The following is a 23,704-nucleotide window of genomic DNA, read 5'->3' as shown; positions in this document are numbered from 1 at the left end:
TGGGCATGGGGAGAGGGGAGGAGAGAGTGAGATGTATGGGAAGAGTAACGTGGAAACTTACATCGCCATGTATAAAACAGATAGCCAATGGGAATTTGCTGTATGTCTCAGGAAACTGAAACAGGGGCTCTGTATCAACCTAGAGGGGTGGGATGGACAGGGAGATGGGAGGGAAGTTCGAAAGGGAGGGGATATATGTATACCTATGGCTGATTCATATTGAGGTTTGACAGAAAACAGCAAAATTCTGTAAAGCAATTATCCTTCAATAAAAAATAAATTAAAAAAAAAAGCAGAGACATCACTTTGGCTACAGATGTCCGTATAGTCAAAGCTATGGTTTTTCCAATAGTCATGTATGTATGTGAGAGTTGGACCATAAAGAAGGCTGAGTGCTGAAGAATTGATCCTTTTAAATTGTGGTGCTAAAGAAGACTCTTAAGAGTCCCTTGGATTGCAAGGAGATCAAACCAGTCAATCCTAAGGAAAATCAACCCTGAATATTCATTGTCAGGACTGTTGCTGAAGTTGATGATCCAATACTTTGGCCACCTGCTGCAAAGAGCCAATTCATTAGAAAAGACTGTGATGCTGGGAAAGACAGGGCAGAAGGAGAAGGGGGCAGCAGCAAATGCGATGGTTGGATAGCATCACCAACTCAACTGAAATGAATTTGAGTAAACTCCTGGAGATAGTGGAGGACAGAGGAGCCTGGCTTGCTGCAGTTTATGGGGTCACAAAGAGTTGGATACCACTTAGGGACTGAACAGCAACAATAATGGGTAGGCTATCATGAGTTATTTTGAGTGAGAGTCTGATAAGTATATTGAGTTTCTGGAACATTGTGCAGATGTTCTAGATGTTTGCATTAAGACAATACAAGGTCCAAAGGTAAGATTCTACCTGGCTGGATGAACATAAGTCACATTTCCTCAATGGCCTCCTAAATACGTTTTATTAATAGAGAAGTCTCTTGCCAATTCTAACTCCATTTTGATTTTCCTTTCATTGCAATATACTACTGTCTATATTGTTCAGTGGTTTGGAGGAGGTGGGAGAGAAGGAAGTGCAAAATATAATATGCTAATATGCTCATATTTGCATAATTACAGACAGAATCATTTTTGGTATACTTTATGCATTTTGTTTTGCTGTGTATATAATGACCTGCCTCTTGAGAAATCTGTGTGCAGGTCAGGAAGCAACAGTTAGAACTGGACATGGAACAACAGAATGGTTCCAAATAGGAAAAGGAGTACATCAAGGCTGTATATTGTCACCCTGCTTATTTACCTTATATGCAGAGTACATCATGAGAAACGCTGGACTGGAAGAAACACAAGCTGGAATCAAGATTACCGGGAAAAATATCAATAACCTCAGATATGCAGATGACACTACCCTTATGGCAGAAAGTGAAGAGGAGCTAAAAAGCCTCTTGATGAAAGTGAAAGAGGAAAGCGAAAAATTTGGCTTAAAGCTCAACATTCAGAAAACGAAGATCATGGCATCTGGTCCCATCACTTCATGGGAAATAGATGGGGAAACAATAGAAACAGTGTCAGACTTTATTTTTTTGGGCTCCAGAATCACTGCAGATGGTGACTGCAGCCATGAAATTAAAAGACACTTACTCCTTGGAAGAAAAGTTATGACCAACCTAGATAGCATATTCAAAAGCAGAGACATTACTTTGACGACTAAGGTCCATCTAGTCAAGGCTATGGTTTTTCCTGTGGTCATGTATGGATGTGAGAGTTGGACTGTGAAGAAGGCTGAGCGCCGAAGAATTGATGCTTTTGAACTGTGGTGTTGGAGAAGACTCTTGAGAGTCCCTTGGACTGCAAGGAGATCCAACCAGTCCATTCTGAAGGAGATCAGCCCTGGGATTTCTTTGGAAGGAATGATGCTGAGGCTGGAACTCCAGTACTTTGGCCACCTCATAAGAAGAGTTGACTCACTGGAAAGAGCTCTGATGCTGGGGGGGATAAGGGGCAGGAGGAGAAGGGGACAACCGAGGATGAGATGGCTGGATGGCATCACGGACTCGATGGACGTGAGTCTGAGTGAACTCCGGGAGATGGTGATGGACAGGGAGGCCTGGCATGATGCGATTCATGGGGTCTCAAAGAGTCGGGCACAACTGAGTGACTGAACTGAACTCAACTTACGCATTTTGTTTTGCTGTGTATATAATGTATATAATAGACAAATGAGCCCTAATTTGGTAGCATCAAGTCTCTGGTAGTTAAGAGATTACCAATATATATTGGGACTTCCCTGGAGGTCCAGTGGCTAAGACTCTGCGCTCACAAGGCAGGGGGCCTGCTTCAATCCCTGGTCAGGGAACTGAGCTAATCAATCCCTGGTTAGGGAACTAATCCCACTTGGCGCAATTTACATGCCACAACTAAAGATCCTGCATGCCACAACTAAGATAGAAGATACTGCATATGGAAACTAAGACCTGTCACAGCCAAATAAATAGATAAATATTAAAAAAAAATAAGTTACCAATATAGAACTGTTGAATATTCATTTGTTCAACCACCTCTAAGCATTATATGTGCCTGAACTTGCCCACTAGATTGTGGTGGAGAGAAGAAAGTAAGGAAGAAATGGCTCAAGGTCAAAATGGTCATACTTAAAAGATACCTCAATTATAACCAGTGCTATCAGACAGTGTGTGTCTGTATGTGCCATTTTACTTAACAGTATTGTATATATAGTGGATAACTAAATTCTGATTTGAAGTATAATATCTAATCTTTTAAGATGTTTAGAAACGTTTCATGTATCTAAAATTAGAGGTAGAATGACATTTTATAAAGAGCTTTTAAAAATTGGTGCTTACCTGGTGGTCCAGTGGGTAAGACCCTGGGTTCCCAGTGCAGGGGGCCTGGGTTCAATTGCTGGTCAGGGAACTACATCCCACACGCAACAACTAAGAATTCACATGCAACAACTAAGAATTCACATGCCACAACTAAAGATCCTGCATAGCACAATGAAGACCTGACACAGTCAAATAAATAAATATTTTTAAAAAGTTGATGGGAATATTATATGACTCCACTTATATCAGGGCTTCCCAAGTGGCATTAATGGTAAAGAACCTGCCTGCCAATGCAGGAGATGTAAGAGATGTGGGTTCAATCCCTGAAATCAGGAAGATGCCTTGGAGAAGGCAATGGCTACCGACTCCAGTATTCTTGTCTGGAGAATCCCATGGACAGAGGAGCCTAGGAAGCTACTATCCATGTGGTGGCAAAGAGTTGCACACAACTGAAATGACTTGGTGTGCACACACCACTTACGTCAGGTACTTAAAATAGTCAAATTCTTGGAGAATTTGACCTAGAGAAGGTAGAGTGTTGGTTATCAAGGGTTTGGAGGAGTGTGCTAATGGGGAATTAATATTTAATGGCTACAGAGTTTCAGTTTGGGATAATAAAAAGTTCTGGAGGGGGACTTGCCTGGTGGTCCAGTGATTAAGAATTTACCTTCCAGTGCAGGGCACATGGGTTTGTCCCTGGTTAGGGAACTAAGTTTCCATATGCTGTATCACATAGCCAAAAAATTTTTTTTGATAAAAAATAAAATAAAATTTATGAGAAATATCATCTTTGCAAATGAAATTGTTAAACCATCTCTGAACAGTCTACTTTTTGTACATTTTCACTGGGTTGTGTGAGATGGGAGGAAAAAATTACAAGACATTTTGTTGGCATGTACTAGGAGATTTCATATTAACATTGCCCAGTGTGTTATGTGCATTTCATTTAACTTTAGCTGTATTGTACATAAATCCAGGAATGTCTTTGTCAAGGGCCTGGGAGCCATCTCTTTGAAATATGATTATCAAGGAAGATAACCCCTATCCCCTAGTTCCTGTGAGAGAGTAGTGGCCCAGCTTTAGTGGGCTCTAACTAAGTTGCAAAACTACCTTCCATCATAAATGCTCACAATAAGTTTAATTTTTCTTTGATTAAATCCAATTAGCAAACACTGATGGTCATCTCAATTACCAGGTGAACTTAATTATATGGATAATGTGTGATGAACAGTGCCATCAAGAAGTCCTTGCACTTGAACATTTATAGCAATCACTTATTACCTTGTGAACATGTATAATAGGTTGTCTGCTTGGCATGAGGAAGGGTGCCCTTATGAAAAGGTGAGGTTTCTTCTTGTCCTTCCAACCTAATGGTGGATTCCCTACAGTGAGCATCACCTGCTTGTTTAATTTTTACCCAATAATACAACTGTTTTCTTCTTCTGTTTGTGGAGAGGATTTCTGGGTTGGGAGATTTTATTCTTTTTTTTTTTTTTAATTGGAGGGTAATTGCTTTACAATACTGTGTTGGTTTCTGCTGTACAGCAGCAAGCGTCAGCTATATGCATACGTATGTCCCCTCCCTATTGAACCTCTCTCCCATCCCCTCACCCTGCCCCTCCCCTGACCCCTGCCCCAGGTTGTCACGAGCACTGAGCTGAGCCCCCTGTGCTATACAGCAGCTTCCGACCAGCTATCTATTTTGCACATGGTGGTGTGTATATGTCAATGCTACTGTCTCAATTCGAAGAGAAACGAAAGTCAAGTTAGTAAAGAAACAGATGTTGTTCACTTTGGGTTAAAGTTCAGAGAAAGAGTGTCTTCTGAAAATGTCTTTGGAAATTAAATCATAAAACTGCATCTCATTCAGCTGGTCCTTTTTGAAGAGAAGAAATCGATAGAAATGAAGGATTCTAGACTACAATATTCCGAACTAGAAGTCACTCTCAGATACAACCATTGTTACATGACTGTCATTTATTCAACCCTATTGTGTATATGATGGACAAACTTAAGTTCTTATTTAAAACATTGAGCTTTTCTTGATGTTTAGAAGTACATAAAGTATATTAAAACTGGAATATATTTTAAAAAGTATATTAGTAAATATATAAAGAAGAAATTATTTTTAAGTATACCAATAAAGAAGTATATTAAAAGTGGAGATAGTGAAGTAAGAGATTTTGCACATATCCGTTTGTTAAAATTCATATGAAGTGGTGCGTTTTGGGAGTGGAGTAGCTGAATTATCTGTCTGAGCAGAACAGACTGTGTTTGTGCTGGTTCAGGGAAAAGGGAGGAGAACGAAGGGCGAAGGGCCCAAGGCCAGTCTGTTTATAGTTAGGCTAGGTTAATCATCATTCTCCCGTGTTCTGTACAGTTGGCTTTATTTCGTGGCGTCTGTGGCATCACTAACTCAATGGACACGAGTGGGAGCAAACTCCAGGAGATAGTGAAGGACAGGGAAGCCTGGCCTGCTGCAGTTCATGGGGTCGGATACGACTGAGTAACAATGGTGTATGTAGAAGGGCTTCCCTGGTGGCTCAGCGGGGGAAGATTCTGCCTGCAATGCAGGAGTTGCAAGAGATGCTTCAATCCCTGAGTCAGGAAGATCGCCTGGAGGAGGAAATGGCAACGCACTCCAGTATTCTTGCCTGGGAAATCCCATGGACAGAGGAGCCTGGTGGGCTACAATTCATGGGGTCCTGAAGAGTGGGACACAACTGAGGATGCACGCAGGGTATGGTGTATATAAAAGTCAAACGAGTTAAAATTTTACAACAGCTAGTCTTCCCAGGTGTTAAAGAGGCTGCTAGTGTAGGTCATGAGTAACATTAGTAAACTAGCTTTTTGTTCGTTTACCTTTTGACACTGGATGATGAATTTCTATACTTGGTCATTAAAATGATGGGAGAGGAAGAAGATGAAGGATGGAAGGAGGGGCCTCTCCACTAGCATCTCCATATCTGGACAATAGTCTTGGATTATATCCATAGTTCTATGTGTACATTTTTTATAAAGCACCTGTGTTTATTGTGGATAAAGCCTACTCTTTTATTTTGCAACATGTAAGGTTTTTAGATGTCTCGAACTGACAATGTATGATAAAAAGTGGAGTTAGTGAATTAATCAAGTAAATATCTTTAAAAAGTAATTAGTAGAAAGGAGTATCTTGGGTGTGGCATTGTTAAACCACCTCTGGGCATTGAACGTCTGCACTCGCCCATTAGGCTGGTGGTGGGGACAAATGTAGACAGATGTGTTCATATTTACATTTCGATAATTTACGTGTATATACAGTTCTTTTGGCTGTACTTTAGGAATATATTGTTAAATAATTCAGTGGAAACATTCTTTCTTGATAATATTTCAAGAGGATATATATGATAATGAATTCTCTTAAGTCATTTTATTCTAGGGACTTCCCTGGTGGTCCAGTGGCTGGGACTCCACCCTCCAACACAGGGGGCCCTGAATCCTGCATGTCACAAGTAGGAGTTGTATGCCATAATTCAAGATCCTGTGTGCTGCCGCCGAAACCTGGTGCAGCCAAATAAATGAATATATAAAAATATTTTTTAAAAATTTATTGTACTCTATCACTTTATGTCTCAATCACTGTTGAGCATAAGGGAATGTAATATTTTAATTGTACTATTTTTAGTATCTTTGTGTAAGAAATCTGTTATCATTTTTGTCTTCTGTGACAGTTTTTGTCCTCAAGTTCTCCAGAGGAACAGAACCAGTAGGATTGATTAACTTATTAGAATTGGCTCCAGAAACATCCAGAAACAATGTTTAGTCTGGGTACACCATGACCAGTCAAGTTAATACAAAAACTTAACCATCACACCAAGAAAAGGACTATTTTGTTTTTTCCTTATTGAGTTAGTGTAGGGTATTCCTCATTTTAATTAACTGGTTAATTATTTAATTGGAGGATAGTTGCTTTACAATTGCTTTCCAATAATTGTTGGCCTCTGCCATACATCACTGTGAATCAGTCACAGATATGCATATGTCCCCTTCTTCCTGAACCACTCACCCATCTCCCACCCCATGCCAGCCCTTTAAGTTGTCACAGAGCACCAGACTGAGCTCTCTCCTATAAAAAGAATGCATTTGACTCAGTCCTAGTGAGGCGGATGAACCTAGAGCCTATTATACAGAGTGAAGTAAGTCAGAAAGAGAAAGACAGACACTGTGAATTAACCCACGCGTACGTGGAGTCTAGAAAGATGGCACTGATGCACATATTTGCAGGGCAGCCATGAAGACGCAGACATAGAGAGCAGATGGGTGTAGGGTATTCTTAGTTATCAGAATGCTTATGACTTTCGGACTGGAATTGACACATTTGCATGATCATGATGTGTGACAATGACTGATACATACTGTACAGTCTCAACCACATAAAAATATTTGCTTAGTTCTGTGCGTACAAGCATAGGACCTGGAAGGATACATCAAGCTGTGAAATACTTGTGATTATGGATGATGTTTAACTGTGGAAAATTCTGAAAGAGATGGGAATACCAGACCACCTGACCTGCCTCTTGAGAAACCTATATGCAGGTCAGGAAGCAACAGTTAGAACTGGACATGGAACAACAGACTGGTTCCAAATAGGGAAAAGAGTACATTAAGGCTGCATATTGTCACCCTGCTTATTTAACTTCTATGCAGAGCACATCATGAGAAACGCTGGGCTGGAAGAAGCACAAGCTGGAATCAAGATTGCTGGGAGAAATATCAATAACCTCAGATATGCAGATGACACCACCCTTATGGCAGAAAGTGGAGAGGAACTAAAGAGCCTCTTGATGAAAGTGAAAGAGGAGAGTGAAAAAGTTGGCTTAAAGCTCAACATTCAGAACACTAAGATCATGGCATCTGGTCCCATCACTTCATGGGAAACAGATGGGGAAACAGTGGAGAAACAGTGTCAGACTTTATTTTTTTGGTTTCCAAACTCACTGCAGATGGTGACTGCAGCCATGAAATTAAAAGACACTTACTCCTTGAAAGGAAAGTTTTGATCAACCTAGATAGCATATTAAAAAGCAGAGACATTACTTTGCCAACAAAGGTCCTTCTAGTCAAATCTCTGGTTTTTCCATTGGTCATGTATGGATGTGAGAGTTGGACTGTGAAGAAAGCTGAGTGCCGAGGAATTGATGCTTTTGAACTGTGGTGTTGGAGAAGACTCTTGAGAGTCCCGTGGACTGCAAGGAGATCCAATCAGTCCATTCTGAAGGAGATCAGTCCTGGGTGTTCATTGGAAGGACTGATGCTAAAGCTGAAACTCCAATACTTTGTCCACATCATGCGAAGAGTTGACTCATTAGAAAAGACCCTGATGCTGGGAGGGATTGGGGGCAGGAGAAGGGGATGACAGAGGATGAGATGATTGGATGACATCACTGACTCAATGGACATGAGTTTGACTTGAACTCCAGGAGTTGATGATGGACAGGGAGGCCTGGCATACTGTGATTCATGGGGTCGCAAAGGGTTGAACACGACTGAGTGACTGAGCTGAATTGATGGATGACGTTTGTGTACTTTGCTTCCTGTGTTTTTTAGTTTCTGTAATGCACGCATTAACTTTTAACCATTTAAAAAATAACACTAACATCTTAATGATTTCCAGGAACAGTGGTTAATTATTCACTTGCTCATGTTTACATTGGCTGCTGAATAGAGCTACCATAACAAAGTACCACAAACTGAGTGACTAAAGAATTTATGTATTCTCTCATGATTCTAGGGGCAGAGGTCTAAAACCAAGATGTTGGTAGGCTTGATTTCTTCTGGAGGTGCTGAGAAAGAATCTGTTCCATTCCCCTCTCCTGGCCTTTCATGGATGCCAGCAGTCCTTGAAGTTCTTATCTTGTAGCTAGAAAATCACTAACCTCTGCCTCTGTGCTCACATGGCCCCCTTCCCTGTGTCTCTGTATTCTTTCTTCTTCTTCTTAGGACACCAGCTGTATTGGATTGACAGCACATCATAATCTAGTATGAGCTCATTTTAACTAATTATGTCTGCAAAGAGCTTATCTCCAAATAAAGTCCCATTCACAGTTACTGGGGGTTGTGATATATATTTTGGGGGGACCCAGTTCAACCCACAACAGTTACAAGTCAGTAGTGGCTCACTTCTCCCAGATGTGTCTTTCTATTCCTGGGCTCAGAGTGAAGGAGTGGGCTCTACTTAGCATGCATCATTCCTGTGGCAGGAATAAACAATAGCTCTTAAAACATCCATTCAAGTGAGGCAGGTATCACGTTTCATTCCATGGTACCTCCAATCATGCCATAACTTGCTATACATCTCAGGTTCCTGCCTCAGGCTTATGTTTGTCCAAAATCTGCATCATTTCCCAGTCATGGACTTCCTGTTAACAGTCAATCTCGGACTTCCCTGGTGGTGCATTCTGCCCACCAGCGCAGGGAACACGGGTTCAATTCCTGATCCGGGAAGATCACGCAGGCTGCGGGGCAGTTGAGCCTGTGCACCACAACTACTGAGCCCATGCTCTTGTGCTCTGCAACAAGAGAAACCACTGCAGTGAGAAGCCTGCGCACTGCGAGTAGAGAGTAGTGCCCGCTCGCCACAACTAAAGAAAGCCTGCATGCAGCAAGGAAGACCCAGCACAGCCGAAAACAAACCCATTTTTTTTAAAAGAGTTAATCTGTTGCAATACCTGTTTTGTTTTGGTTTTAGTTGATTTATAGTCATGGTTTGTGGACAGTTTTACTTTTGTTTTGGATTCGAGGGATGCGTTAACAAAAGAAACCGCTCATCATACACAACAATTTCAATATTTAATAGAAAAGTTCCAATATTTAATAGAAGATTATTTGACTTAATTTCAATATACAGTCATTAAAAGAAATGAAATATAAACAACAGAGAAAAATAACAGCACATACAACACCAATTTGAGCTGACCAACATCCAGAATTAAACAGTGCTGGGAATTCACTTGTTAGCAGCAATCTGGAGTCCCAGGTGGGAAATGTTCCCAGGCAGTGTGTCCACTCCATGGGTGAGACTGCAGATTGCAGTTTCAGGGGCTCCTGCTTATCATCCCAGGCCGCAAACTGATATCATCACTGGTTTGTGTGCAAAAATGCAGCTCTGGTTTTACTTGAATTTTTTCAATGCTGTTTGTTTCTTGTGAGTCATAGGATTTCATTAGACCCCAGAGGGTTGACCAGACCTCCAGGAATTCAAGAATTCCAAGACCTGCTCTCCCCAACCCCCAACTTTAAAAAAAGTTTTTTGTATTGGATATAGCTGATTAACAATGTCTGATAGTTTCAGGTGAACAGTGAAGGGACTCAGCCATACATACACATGTATCCATTCTTCCCTCAAACTCTCCTCTCATCCAGGCTGCCACATAACATTGACCAGATTTCCACATGCTATACAGTATGTCCTTGTTGATTATACATTTTAAATATAGCAGTGTGTACACGTCCATCCCAAACTCCCTAACAATCCCTTCCACTCCCCTTCTTATCTAAAGTGCCACATGATTCGCTGTGCTTGTGGGCAGGCACAGAATCTGGGCAGTGTTCAGGTAGGTCAGAAACAGGTCAGAGGCCTGATACTCTCCTGCTTCTGAAGCCTGAACAAGACTTCTTCCATTTTAATTTCCTTAACAAGTCACTCCTCTTTTTTGTAACTGTAGCATAAGTATCCTCTCTTCTATCAATCCAATCAAAGCCCACTTCTTGAAGGCATTTGATATTTTTTCTTAAGAATTCAGTTGTATCTTCAGCCAATTAAATGCAAGATGCACATAAAACAAATCTCAGCACTTAAATTATCTTAAAAAATATATCAGTTTCTGAAATATGATAAGTGAAATATTTTTACAATGTCCACATCAGTGGGAAAAACTCTATAAGTTGCTTTCAAGTCTGGGTCTGCACAAGAACAAGGGGATTGTTCACTCTACATCTGGTTCCATTTTGCCAAGGAACTTGGGTGCAGGACTGTAGCTATGCCATAGTGTTATCTGAATGATGGAAAGTGCACAGACCTTTTTAAAAATGGGAGAAAAAGGAAGAGGTTCACCATATCTGAACTTCAGGAAGTGAATGAAGCTAAATATTAGAGGCAAGTGGTCTTTAAACCCATTGGTTAGAGGTTTCAAGGTACAAGTTAGAAGCTTGTGTTTTCTTGTTTGTTCATTTTTTGCCCTTGGGTTTAAGTTCATTTAATCTGTTTCACCTTGGAGTTGTTACCAACCAGGGTTCCTGGCCTTCCTTAATCAATAGAAATTGATAAAAGTCCAGACAAAAAATTGAGGCAAGGCTGTATTGTGGCTCCTGTAGCAGCAGGAGGGAGTGTAAACAATAATAGATTCCCTTGCTCCCTCCCTAAGATGGGACAAACTGGTTCTTTATATGGAGTAAGGGTAGCAGCAGGTCCAGGGGTCAGGTCAGAGGGATGGCTTAGGTGGCTTCCCCACCCCTTAGGTGGTGCTATGTATGGAGGTCATGCTTCAGTTCAGTTCAGTTCAGTCTCTCAGTTGTGTCCGACTCTTTGTGACCCCGTGAACCACAGTACGCCAGGCCTCCCTGTCCATCATCAACTTCTGGAATCCACCCAAACCTATGTCCATTGTGTCGGTGATGCCATCCAACCATCTCATCCTCTGTCATCCCCTTCTCCTCCTGCCCTCAATCTTTCCCAGCATCAGGGTCTTTTCCAATGAGTCAACTCTGCATCAGGTGGCCAAAGTATTGGAGTTTCAGCTTCAATATCAGTCCCTCCGATGAATACCTAGGACTAATCTCCTTTAGGATGGACTGGTTGAATCTCCTTGCAGTCCAAGGGACTCTCAGGAGTCTTTTTCAACACCACAGTTCAAAAGCATCACTTCCTCAGCACTCAGCTTTTTTTATAGTCCAACTCTCACATCCATACATGACTACTGGAAAAACCATGGCCTTGACTAGACGGACCTTTGTTGGCAAAGTAATGTCTCTGCTTTTTAATATGCTGTCTAGGTTGGTCATAACTTTCCTTCCAAGGAGCAAGTGTCTTTCAATTTCATGGCTGCAATCACCATCTGCAGTGATTTTGGAGCCCCCAAAAAAAGTTAGTCACGGTTTCCACTGTTTCCCCATCTATTTCCCATGAAGTGATGGGACCAGATGCCATGATATTAGTGTTCTGAATGTTGAGCTTTAAGCCAACTTTTTCACTCTCTTCTTTCACTTTCATCAAGAGGCTCTTTAGTTTTTCTTCACTTTCTGCCATAAGGGGGGTGTCATCTGCATATCTGAGGTTACTGATATTTCTCCTGGCAATCTTGATTCCAGCTTGTGCTTCCTCCAGCCCAGCATTTCTCATGATGTACTCTGCATATAAATTAAATAAGCAGGGTGACTATATACAGCCTTGACGTACTCCTGAGGTCATGCTTAGTATCCTGTTTATGCTCCTGGCTCTTCCGAAGTGGCAGTTGGGCTTCTTTGGTCTTTTTGTATCTTTTCCATAATTTACTGCAACCGAGCATGCATTCAGTTATTTTCAGTCCCTTATGGTTTCTAGGTATTTTGTTGCTCAAGGAAATATTTGTCCAGGTATAAGCATTGCAGCAAAGGGTCGCACGTCCCAGGTTCAGCCTATCTCAGAATGATCCTTAAACACATGAAAAAGTTTCAACATAGTTGGTCATCAGGGAAATGCCACACAGAACTCTGATATCATTATACACCCTCTAGAATGTTGAAGAAAACTTTTTTTTGGTATGATAGTTTTTATTTTCAAGGCCTTGAATGATACATGATGTTAAGCATACATTTCTCATTTTATGAAAATGTATGTTGATTTATGAATTTTATTTATTTATTTATTTGCTATACAGTAGGTCCTTGTTGGTTATCCATTCTGAATATAGCAGTGTGTACCTGTCCATTCGAAACTATCCATTTCCCTTGGCAACCATAGGTTCATTCTTTAAGTCTGTGAGTCTCTTTCTGTTTTGTAAGTAAGTTCATTTGTATCATTTCTTTTTAGATTTCACATGTAGGGGATGTCACATGATATTTCTCCTTCTCTTAGTTACGCAATATGTGGAATGTCCAAAATTTAAAGGATACACAAAACAGCAAGGGCCTCCTGTATAGCAAAAGGAACTATATTCAGTATCTTATAGTGATCTATAATGGAAAAAAGTATGAAAAACAATGTATATATGTAGGTATAACTGAAGTACTTTGCTGTACGCCTGAAATATTGTCAGTCACTATACTCCCAATTTAAAAAAAAAGATGCACAATACCAAGTGTTGATGAGGATATCTGGCAACTGGATTCTTATATTTGGCTGGTAGAAATGTAAAATAGTACAACCACTTTGGGAAGTAGCTTGGCAATATTACTTACACACACACACATGGGGCTTGTAGCTTGGCAGTGTTACACACACACACACGCACACACACACACACACACACACATATACATATGGGGCTTCCCCAGTGGCCCAGCAGTAAAGAAGCTGCCTGCAATGCAGGAACCACAGGAGATGTAGGTTTGATTCCTTGGTCTGGAAGATCCCCTGGAGGAGGGCTTGGCAACCCACTCCAGTATTCTTGCCTGGAGACTGAGAACTTTCATTTTCATACTAAATATATATTTGAATTATATATATATATATATATATATATATATGGAGAAGGCAATGGCACCCCACTCTAGTACTCTTGCCTGGAAAATCCCATGGATGGAGGACCCCGATGGGCTACAGTCCATAGAGTCACTTTTAGGGAAATTGAATAGTCTTGTTTAGGCTTCAGAGATGAAACAGAGCAGGCCTCTGACCTTGCTTCTAATCTGCCTGGACACTGCCCTGACTGTGAGTGCCTGCCTGCTGTGAGTGCAAGACCTGCAACCCATAGATAAGATGGGGATAAATCTTGAGATTCCTGAGTCCCTGGAGGGGCGCTGGCCAACCAAGCCCCGGCTTAACAACATTCCAGGTTTTACAAGACAAAACAAACAACATTAATGTGAAAACAGGGCTGCTGTTTACTCACAGATTAATGATGATATCAGTTTGTGTCCTGGGATTATAAACAGGAACTCAGAACACAATGTTTGAAGTCTCACCTACAGAGCGGTTGAGCTGCCTGGAAACTTCTCCAAACTGGGACTCCAGATGTGCTGTAACAAGTGACTTCCCAGCGCTGTTTTAATCTGGATGTCGGTCATAACTCAATTTGGTGATATATCCTCTGCTGTTTCTATTTCTCTTTTCTTTTAATATTAGTATATTGAATGTAAAACAGATAATTCTCTAATAAATATTGGCATTATTTATTTGTATATAATGAGTGGCCTATTTTGTTAACCAATCCTTTGAACCTGAGACGAAAGTGCTGCAAAGAGTTGGACAAGACTGAAGCGACTTAGCATGTATATATACATATATGCTGCTGCTAAGTCGCTTCAGTCGTGTCTGACTCTGTGTGACCCCATAGACAGCAGCCCACCAGGCTCCCCCATCCCTGGGATTCTCCAGGCAAGAACACTGGAGTGGGTTGCCATTTCCTTCTCCAATGCATGAAAATGAAAAGTGAAAATGAAAGTGAAGTTGTGTCCGACTCTTCACGACCCCGTGGACTGCAGCCTACCAGGTTCCTCCGTCCATGGGATTTTCCAGGCAAGAGTACTGAAGTGGGGTGTCATTGCCTTCTCTGTATATATATATAATTCAAATGTATATTTAGTATGAAAGTGAAAGTTGCTCAGTCGTGTCCGACTCTTTGCAACCCCATGGACTATACTGTCCATGGAATTCTCTAGGCCAGAATAACTGGAGTGGGTAGCCTTTCCCTTCTCCAGGGGATCTTCCCAACCCAGGGATCAAACCCAGGTCTCCCGCATTGAAGGCAGATTCTTTACCAGCTAAGCCACAAGGGAAGCCCAAGAATCCTGGAGTAGGTAGCCTATCCCTTCTCCAGCGGATCTTCCTGACCCAGGAATCGAACCAGGGTCTCCTGCATTGCAGGCGGATTCTCTAACAACTGAGCTATCACGGAAGACCTGACATATATATTGATATATATAATTAAACATGTTTATCATACCACTCAACAATTCCACTTCAACATATGCTAAATATCTAGCCAAGGGGTCAAAAATAGATTATTAGAAGATGAAAAAATATCTTACCAGCTATCTGGGTATCCCTTAGCCTAGTCAAGCTGACATGTAAAATTAACCATCACATGCAGCAACTAGAGTAAGAGACCAAAAGAGAAATTACAAAATTCTTGTTAGGAATTAACTCAAAGACTCAATCAGTGACTGTGGCTTCTCACATTAAATGGGTCAGTTTTAGCATTATAGGTTTTGATGGAAAAAAAGTTCAGATATTCAAGTATGGGGATGTCATTCTGGCTTATACATGATTCGGCCTTAAACTTTGTGTGAATCACAACTGCCTGACTTATGTCCTGTCAAACATACGTTGTACATCAGCCTTAACCTTTCAGGTAAAGAAGGTCCTCTTTGAAGATGAGGATGAAATGACTTCCTTCCTATGGGTCCAGTGTTAGCAGTCCCTTGAAGAGAAGGTTCCATTCCCAGACCCCAGGATCATACACGCTCTCTGCGTGCATATTAATCTGTCTCTTTTGAAACCTTGCAGGAATGCACCCCTGTTGTGTTTGATGTTTGTTCTGATATAAAACTGTGCTGAAAACCAATCTTCCACCAGAGCAATTTCTCAGAACTACTAAGAGATCATCTCCTGGGCTGTAGTCCTCAGTTTGGCTCAAATAAAACCCTCTTCTGTTCCATATTGTAGATTGATTATTGATTATTTGCATCAACAGTTTTACTCATTTATTTCTTTAGTCATTCAATATATATTTAATGAGCATACCTGTTATGTGCCAGGGTCTCAGTGACCAAGAACAGTTTATGTCCTCAAGGGATTTGTCATCTGAAATTAAGGTACACAAGTAAATCAGTAATTTTAATACTGTATGAGCAATGCTACAATAATGTTTTGTCACAAGAAGGACTGATGCTGAAGCTGAAACTCCAATACTTTGGCCACCTGATGCAGAGAGCTGACTCATTTGAAAAGACCCTGATGCTGGGAAGGATTGAGGGCAGGAGGAGAAGGAAACGACAGAGGATGAGATGGTTGGATGGCATCACCGACTTGATGGACATGGGTTTGGGTAGACTCTGGGAGTTGGTGATGGATGGGGAGGCCTGGTGTACCGTGGTTCATGGGGTTGCAAAGAGTCGGACATGACTGAGCGACTGAACTGAACTGAACTGATTTCACTAACAGAATGCCCCCAGGGATCCTTGGCCATAAGATACAGCTTATTACCAGAATACACACTAGACAAAGGGGATGAGATCCTGGTATTTCTACATTCCCTCTTCAAGAGTGGAGTCTTTGGATTCATACTGATACCGTGATACCGAGAATGTATTTGGGTCAGGAATTCAGGTTCAGCTTTTCTGAGGAGGTGACATTGAAAAGAGCTATTTGATTGACAGAAAGGGGGAACAGCTAGTACAAAGGCCCTGAGGTAGGAACACACAGAGTTGGAGAACTAAAGGATGGCCATGTGACCATAGCAGAGTGAGTCCCAGAGGCCAGGTCACACTGGTATCATCTGGGGCAAGGGAGTAAAAGTTCATTCTAAAGAGCATGAAGCCGTTGGAGCATTTTAAGCAGAAATGAGATTGAATGTACCTTGTGCTTGCAGAGCTGGAGACTTGACCATTACTCCACCTGTTGCAGAAGCCAGACCATCAAGAAACCAAGCACCACACTCAGAGAGCTGGAGAACTTGATTATTCCCCCAAGCCCAGAACAGTTAACACTTCCAGCTCTGAGGCTGGAACAAAGGGGTTACAAAGTTTTTATAGGCAGTGCATGACATCAGACTTCAGTGGGCAGTGCTGACTGATAATAGGTTTGTTTAAACTAGGGGTTTTGTGCAGTGGGGAACAGTAGTTAGGGCACAGCAAGGGGGGATGCCTGACCTTTACACAAACAAACATGGTTGAGCAGGATTTCACAGGCTGGGTAATTTCAGAAGTAGGACAAGGGTGAGGTAAGTTTCAGCTCCTAGCACTGTAATTTTCCACCCCCACCCCCCACCCCTGCCGAAACTGTGTATCTTATGTGACTTTGCAAGGAGCAAGCTGAGTTATAGTAGCAGAAGGAGCATGAAGTTATTTCTACCTGGGTGTAAGTTTTAAATTTTCCTCTTCATACCCAACTTGCTCAGTGAGACAAAGCATAGTAATGCTTGTGTTAGGTAGGTAAAACAGGGAAAAGGAGTCCAAAATGGCTGTGGCCACAGACAAGGAAGGGAAAAGCCCGCGAAAATGAAACAAAAGAAGATCCAAGGACCGGAGTGAGGACCTCAGGGAAAACAGACAACACTCCTGGCTGGCCCAGTTTACATAGGACAGGCCCAGGGAGAGAGAAACATAAATAGAAGCGCCAAAGCCAGTTCTCTCTCTCTCTCTCCCACGTGCTGGGACGCTCTTCTGTCTTTAGAGTGTCTTTAGATCGACGTGCCGTCACGCCTCGAAGATTGATTTTCCTGCTATCTTCTAAATAAAATAGAGCTGTAACACTGAGCTGTAACACTGATTTGTCTGAGAGCTATAACACGGTCCATTTGAGACCTGAGAGCTATAACACGGTCTATCCAAGACCTGAGAGTTGTGACACGCCGAGGGGGCTTTAATGTCCGTCACTCCAAATCTTTGTTGTGACGAGACAAAGAACCGAGGAACATACACTCGCGTGACACTTGGAACTACCAAACTTTTATGGTTGGCTTGTGTGTGTACTCAGTTGCTTCAATTGTGTCTGACTCTTTGTGACCCTATGACTGTGGCCCGCCCGGCTTCTCTGTCCAGGGGATTCTCCAGGCAAGAATACTGGAGTGGGCTGCAATGTCCTCCTCCAGGGAATCTTCCGGACCCAGGGATTGAACCTGAGTCTCCTGCGGCTCCTGCATTGCAGGTAGATTCTTTACCACCGAGCCACCGGGGAGGCCCCTTTATGGTTAGCAGCAGTGGACAAATGCATGGTTCTATGCATGTCCCTTAATTTCCCTTAATTCAGAAGAGTAGACTGTAATCGTAGATTTTCTTCACTCTCACTTCCCCTTTGCCTAGTTCAAACCAGCCAACCAACCAGTCACACAAACAAATAAATGACCAAGCAAACAGCAGCAGAAAAAACAAGAGCAACAAAAGCCTCAACACAGCTCTTTCACGTGTGGGGAGCTTTTTAATGTAATGGTAATTTTCTAGATCTTAATTGTGGTGCTGATTACACACATGTATACATTAGTCAAAACCCCATCAAACCATAGCCTTACAATAGGGGAGTTTCATTGTATGTATATAGGTATGTATATTATATTTCTGTCTCAGTTAAGTTGATTTTAAAAAAGGAATTTCTCTACACACTGTAGGTAAATACAAAGGAGGAGTATTTTGCATTCTTATAAGAAGTTCAGGAAGGTTCTCAGAGGGGATGGTGTTGGAACTACTACTTGAAGAGTGAGTAGTAGTATTCTGGTTGTTTAAAACGTTGCAAAATTCTGTGACACTGCTCCCATCAAGATCTGTGACTAGTAATGTGTAGGGGGAAGTGATAGGTGGAAGAATAGGTGCAAGTGATGCTGTGCTTTAGAAATGGACAGCTTTGGGAATTCCTGAACAGTCCAGTGGTTAAGGCTCCATGCTTCTACTGTAGGCAGCATGAGTTTGATTCTTGGTCGGGGAACTAAAATCCTGCATGCAATGGCCAATAAATAAATAAGTAGATACATACATAAATAAAGGTAAAGAAAGAAATGAACAGCTTCCACTTCCTTTCCCTTGGTCCCCTTCTTGGAACCCAGCTGCCATGCTGTGAGCAAGGCTGTTCAGCCCTTGGAGAGGGTCTGGAGGAGAAACTCAGGTGGAAAGGAACAGAGGCCCCCTGCCCAAAAGATTCCAGTATCTGCTCTAGGTCCACTCTCACTTATTCAAAATCCTAACGGTGAACTATATTTCAGAAATCAGAATTTTTTATTTTAGAATTGTTGTTCAGTTACTCAATCATGTCCAACTCTTTGCGACCCCATGGACTGTAGCACACCAGTCTTCCCTGTCCTTCACCATCTCCTGGAGTTTGCTCAAACTCATCTTCATTAAATCGGTGATGCTGTCCAACCATCTCATCCTCTTTCGCCCCCTTCTCCTCCTGCCTTCAAATCTTAATAGCATCAGGGTCTTTTCTAATGAGTCAGCTCTTTGCATCAGGTGGCCCAAAGTATTGGAACTTCAGCTTCAGTGTCAATCTTTCCAATGAATATTTAGGATTGATTTCCTGTAGGATTGGGCTTCCCTGATAGTTCAGTTGGTAAAGAATCCGCCTGCAATGCAGGAGACCCCAAGTCAATTCCTGGGTCAGGAAGATTGACTGGAGAAGGGATAGGCTACCCACTCCAATATTCTTGGGCTTCCCTTGTGGCTCAGCTGGGAAAGAATCCACCTCCAATGTGGAAGACCTGGGTTCAGTCCAGGGTTGGGAAGATCCCCTGGAGAAGGGAAAGGCTACTCACTACAGTATTCTGGCCTGAAGAATTCCATGAACAGTATAGTCCATGGGGTTGCAAAGAGTTGGACATGACTAAGCAACTTTTGGAGAAGGAAATGACAACCCACTCCAGTTTTCTTGCCTGGAGAATCCCATGGAAAGAGGAGCCTGGTAGGCTACAGTTCATGGGATTGCAACAGTTGGATACAGCTTAGTGCTATCTTTTCTTTCTTTTTCCTTTAGGATGGGCTGGTATCATCTCCTTGAAGTCCAAGGGACTCTCAAGAGTCTTCTCCAATACCACAGTTCAAAAGCATCAGTTCTTCAGTGCTCAGCCTTCTTTATGGTCCAATTCTCACATCCATACATGACTGCTGGAAAAATCATAGCTTTGACTAGACAGACCTTTGTTGGCAAAGTAATGTTTCTGCTTTTTAATATGCTCTCTAGGTTGGTCATAGCTTTTCTCCCAAGGAGCAAGCATCTTTTAATTTCATGGCTACAGTCACCATCTGCAATGATTTTGGAGCCCAAGAAAATAAAGTCTGTCACTGTTTCCATTGTTTCCCCATCTATTTGCCATGAGGTGATGGGACTGGATGCCATGATCTTCGTTTTTTGAATGCTGAGTTGACCTTTAAGCCAGCTTTTTCACTCTCCCCTTTCACCTTCATCTTTGGTTCCTTTTCGCTTTCTGCGCTAAGGGTGATGTCGTCTGCATGTGTGTGCAGGTGTGCTAAGTCTCCTCAGTTGTGTTCGATCCTTCGTGACTCCATGGAATCTAGCCTGCCAGGCTCCTCAGTCCATAGGATTCTCCAGGCAAGAGTACTGGAGTGGGCTGCCATTTCCTTCTCCAGGAGATCTTCCCGACCCAGGGATCCAATCCTGGTCTCTTAAGTCTCATGCATCGGCAAGGGAGTTCTTTACCACTAGTGCCACCTGGTAAGCCAGTGGTGCTAATGGTAAAGTCATCTGCATATCTGAGGTTATTGATATTTCTCCTGGCAATCTTGATTCCAGCTTGAGCTTCATCCAGCCTGGCATTTCGTATGATGTTCTCCGCATATAAGTTCAATAAGCAGGGTGACAGTATACAGCCTTAACGTACTCCTTTCCCAATTTGGAACCAGTCCGTTGTTCCATGTCTGGTTCTAAGTGTTGCTTCTTGACCTGCATACAGGTTTCTCAGAAAGCAGGTAAGGTGATCTGGAATTCCCATCTCTTTAAGAATTTTCCACAGTTTGTTGTGATCACACAATCAAAGGCTTTAGTGTAGTCAATGAAGCAGAAGTAGATGCTTTTTGCAGAATTCTCTCACTTTTTCTATGATCCAACAGATGTTGGCAATTTGATACTGATAGGGTCTGCATGGGGGCTCATTGTTAAAATGGATTATTGTGCTGACCATGCAAACAAAAGAAGACATCACGGTGACCCATGAGACTGACTACATTGCTCAAGCGACATCCTGTTTTCACCCCTGGCACTTAGTTTCCCAAGACTATGTTGACCACCCTACCATGGAACACCTCTGGCTCTCTCAAGACTACGTGACTGTCAGACTCCAGTTGCAGGCTAGAGATAAACTAACCACCCCACTTCAGGGGACCTGATTTCCCGTCCATGGGGTATAAGAGGGATCCATCAGAATTCTGTTTAACGAATAAAAAGTTTCAGTTATGCAAGACGGAAAAAAAAAAGAGGAATCCATCAGAAGGGTGGGCTGCTGGTTCTTCTCAGGGGCCAGTCATCCTTTTGTTTCCCTTTAATAAAGTCCCTTTTCTTTGCCCGGCTCCTTCTCTTTTTCTCCGCACTAGCCTTACAGGTACCTATACATATTTTCATAACTTCTCAGTGAGTATTGCAAACTATTAATTCATCTGTAGGGAAAATGTACAAATATGTACACTAAGTGTAACAAATTAAGACCATAAATAGCCACCAGTCAGTCACTTGCTACGAAATGAATTTGCTGTGAAAGAAAGGAAAATGTTTGGTTGTTAAAACGATTTTGGATTTTGATTTTTGGAATGGCACTGAAGGAACAATGGATAAATCTGTGGTTTGGCGTGCCTAAAAAGTAGGGGAAGAAGGGAATGGAGGGAGAGAGAAGGCAGGAAAGGTTAAATGAGTACAGAAGAGTCCTACAGCCTGGTTGTCTGGGATATGAGCCTGAAGTTTATCTTGTGGATGACAGGGAAGCAGGGAAGTGTATGGTCAGTGGCAGGCTCTGGTGTGGATGGGCAGGCTTGAAGCAGAGAGATGACACCAGGTGGGGACCACAGTCACGACGGCTGTGGAGATGGAGAGGAGAAGACACAGAACACTCAGAAAAGTGATGCTATTGAGACACTGCTTTGGGAAAGCAAGTGTCCTCCTTACTTGCTGCAAGTAATAAATCCTGCCTTCTTTGGGGGAAAAAAGTGATGTTGTACATCTTGTGCACTAGGGTGCTTGGAGGGCAGTGCTTACAAGTTGGGGCTGAGGCCCACTTACCCTACCCCGCCTCCAGGGTAAAGCGATTAGAGATTCATTCCCTGTGGGATGAAACTCCAAGGAGAATAGGAGAACAATTAAGGGAGGAGACTGGGCCCTGCCCAGATAACTTATTTCTTATTCTCAAAGTCAGGAGACCTCCCTGACCACACATGCAGAGAAAAGACTCCTTGGAGGCCAAAGGGGAGTTAGCTCAAGGGATGTTCCCTACCCATATGCCTTTTTGGTAAAATCCATTTTGGCTAAGAGATGCGTGAGCACACCTGGGAGGATCCTGAGATACAGCAAATATGGACGGTGAACCAGGCAAACCAAAATGATTGGTCAAAGGAAACCCGGAAGAAATGCCTCATAAAAGTAATTCAAACTGCCTCGAGAACACGATTCAGCGACTCTCTCTCCCTCTGAGTCTGCACATGTGCCTATCCACACATACTCTTTTCCTTCCTAATAATACTTTGTTTTACTACATTCTGCCCTTGTGGGAATTCTTTTCCGATCTAGTGGCTAGGATCTTGTCCTCTCACCACCATGAACCAGCCCAATTTCCTGCTGGGATCCCAAGCCCCGCTCCAAGCTGCTGCAGGCTGACACCACCCAAGATCAAGGTCACCAGGCCTGGAGATCTGCCCCTCACCTCCTGCAGCTGCCGAACTGATAATTCAGCCCACCCTCACCACGTCTGGGGCACAGCAGTGTGCAGGGCCCACTCGTAAAGTTCTGTATTTAAGAGCTAACAAGAAAGTAGAAGGCACTGTACTTGGACATCAGTTTGACATGGGGGACCGAAAAGAGGGTGAATTCCAGGTTTCTGTTTGGACGTTGAGTTGGGTGGTGGAGCCACTCCGGGCTGCTAGTCTTGCTGAGACATATCAGAGTGTGCTAGGCTGTAGGGTGTATTGAGCTTCAGAGTTATCCTAACTGAAGGAAAGCTACACAGCTCAAAATAGCCTGGAGTTAAAACTCCCCTCTGGATCTTTCCCCCCTTCTATACAGAATAAATAACTTTCTCCCCCGAAGAAAGGAATGAACATTAAGATTGATTACGTTCAGCTCCCAGCTGGTCCCAGTCTCCAGCAGGTCTCAGGAATTCCTTGCTCCAGTTGTTAGAAGCCAACTAAACAAAATAATCTTGAGGAAAAACAGACCCCCTCAAAACAATATATCTCCGCATGTATATGTTTTCTATATATACACCTACTCTTTTCTTGACTTAGTGCAGCAGCTCACTGGTCCAACTGCTGCCCTTTCTCGCCTCATTAAAGGTGATCTCTTCCTGTAGAGTCTCGTTCTTTGTCCGAACCTCGCCCTCTCTAGTTCCCTTACCTTACATTAATGAAGGCAGTAATTGAAGTCTTTGGCAGGTGTGAAACTGGTCAGGAAGAATGTTCCCAGTGTGGAGAAATGGAAGAGGAGGTGAAGAGGAAAAGTTAAAATTTTACATAACCTCCTGCTCCTTCTGCCTCTCTAACTGAGCTTGCTCGTTACAAAGTCTGGATCACATAGGTCACCTAGTCTCAGAAAGTGGGGACTTAATACTAGGAACTGGAGCTTATCTCACTCATCCTTGTCCTGCTGTTTGCTAGTTGCCCAGCCCCTGCAAACCTGCTTAATCACGCCTGTCTATGTAAAGGTCAGGCATCTTCCTCCCCATCTTGACTGCTGTTCCTGCCCACGCGAAACCCCTTACTTTAAAGCAGCCTATTAGGAGCTAGTTTTGCCCCCTATAATCTGTATATAAAAACTCTGTAACCCCTTTG

At 42.5% G+C, this 23,704-nt stretch overlaps 1 long non-coding RNA gene across 1 annotated transcript; it reads right to left on the bottom strand.

The window, feature by feature from the left end:
* Window positions 1-8,479: 8,479 nt before the first annotated feature.
* Window positions 8,480-23,432, bottom strand: LOC138428706 (uncharacterized). The gene is made up of 4 exons (XR_011252549.1): window positions 23,271-23,432; window positions 15,756-15,815; window positions 15,041-15,105; window positions 8,480-9,384 (listed from the first exon to the last, which is right to left on the bottom strand). It is a non-coding gene; the product is annotated as an uncharacterized lncRNA (long non-coding RNA).
* Between the last annotated feature and the right edge of the window lie 272 nt (window positions 23,433-23,704).

This window comes from Ovis canadensis, chromosome 24 (genome assembly GCF_042477335.2).
Source record: "Ovis canadensis isolate MfBH-ARS-UI-01 breed Bighorn chromosome 24, ARS-UI_OviCan_v2, whole genome shotgun sequence".
Taxonomy (NCBI): domain Eukaryota; kingdom Metazoa; phylum Chordata; class Mammalia; order Artiodactyla; family Bovidae; genus Ovis; species Ovis canadensis.
This window is presented reverse-complemented; position numbering and strand designations above follow the sequence as displayed.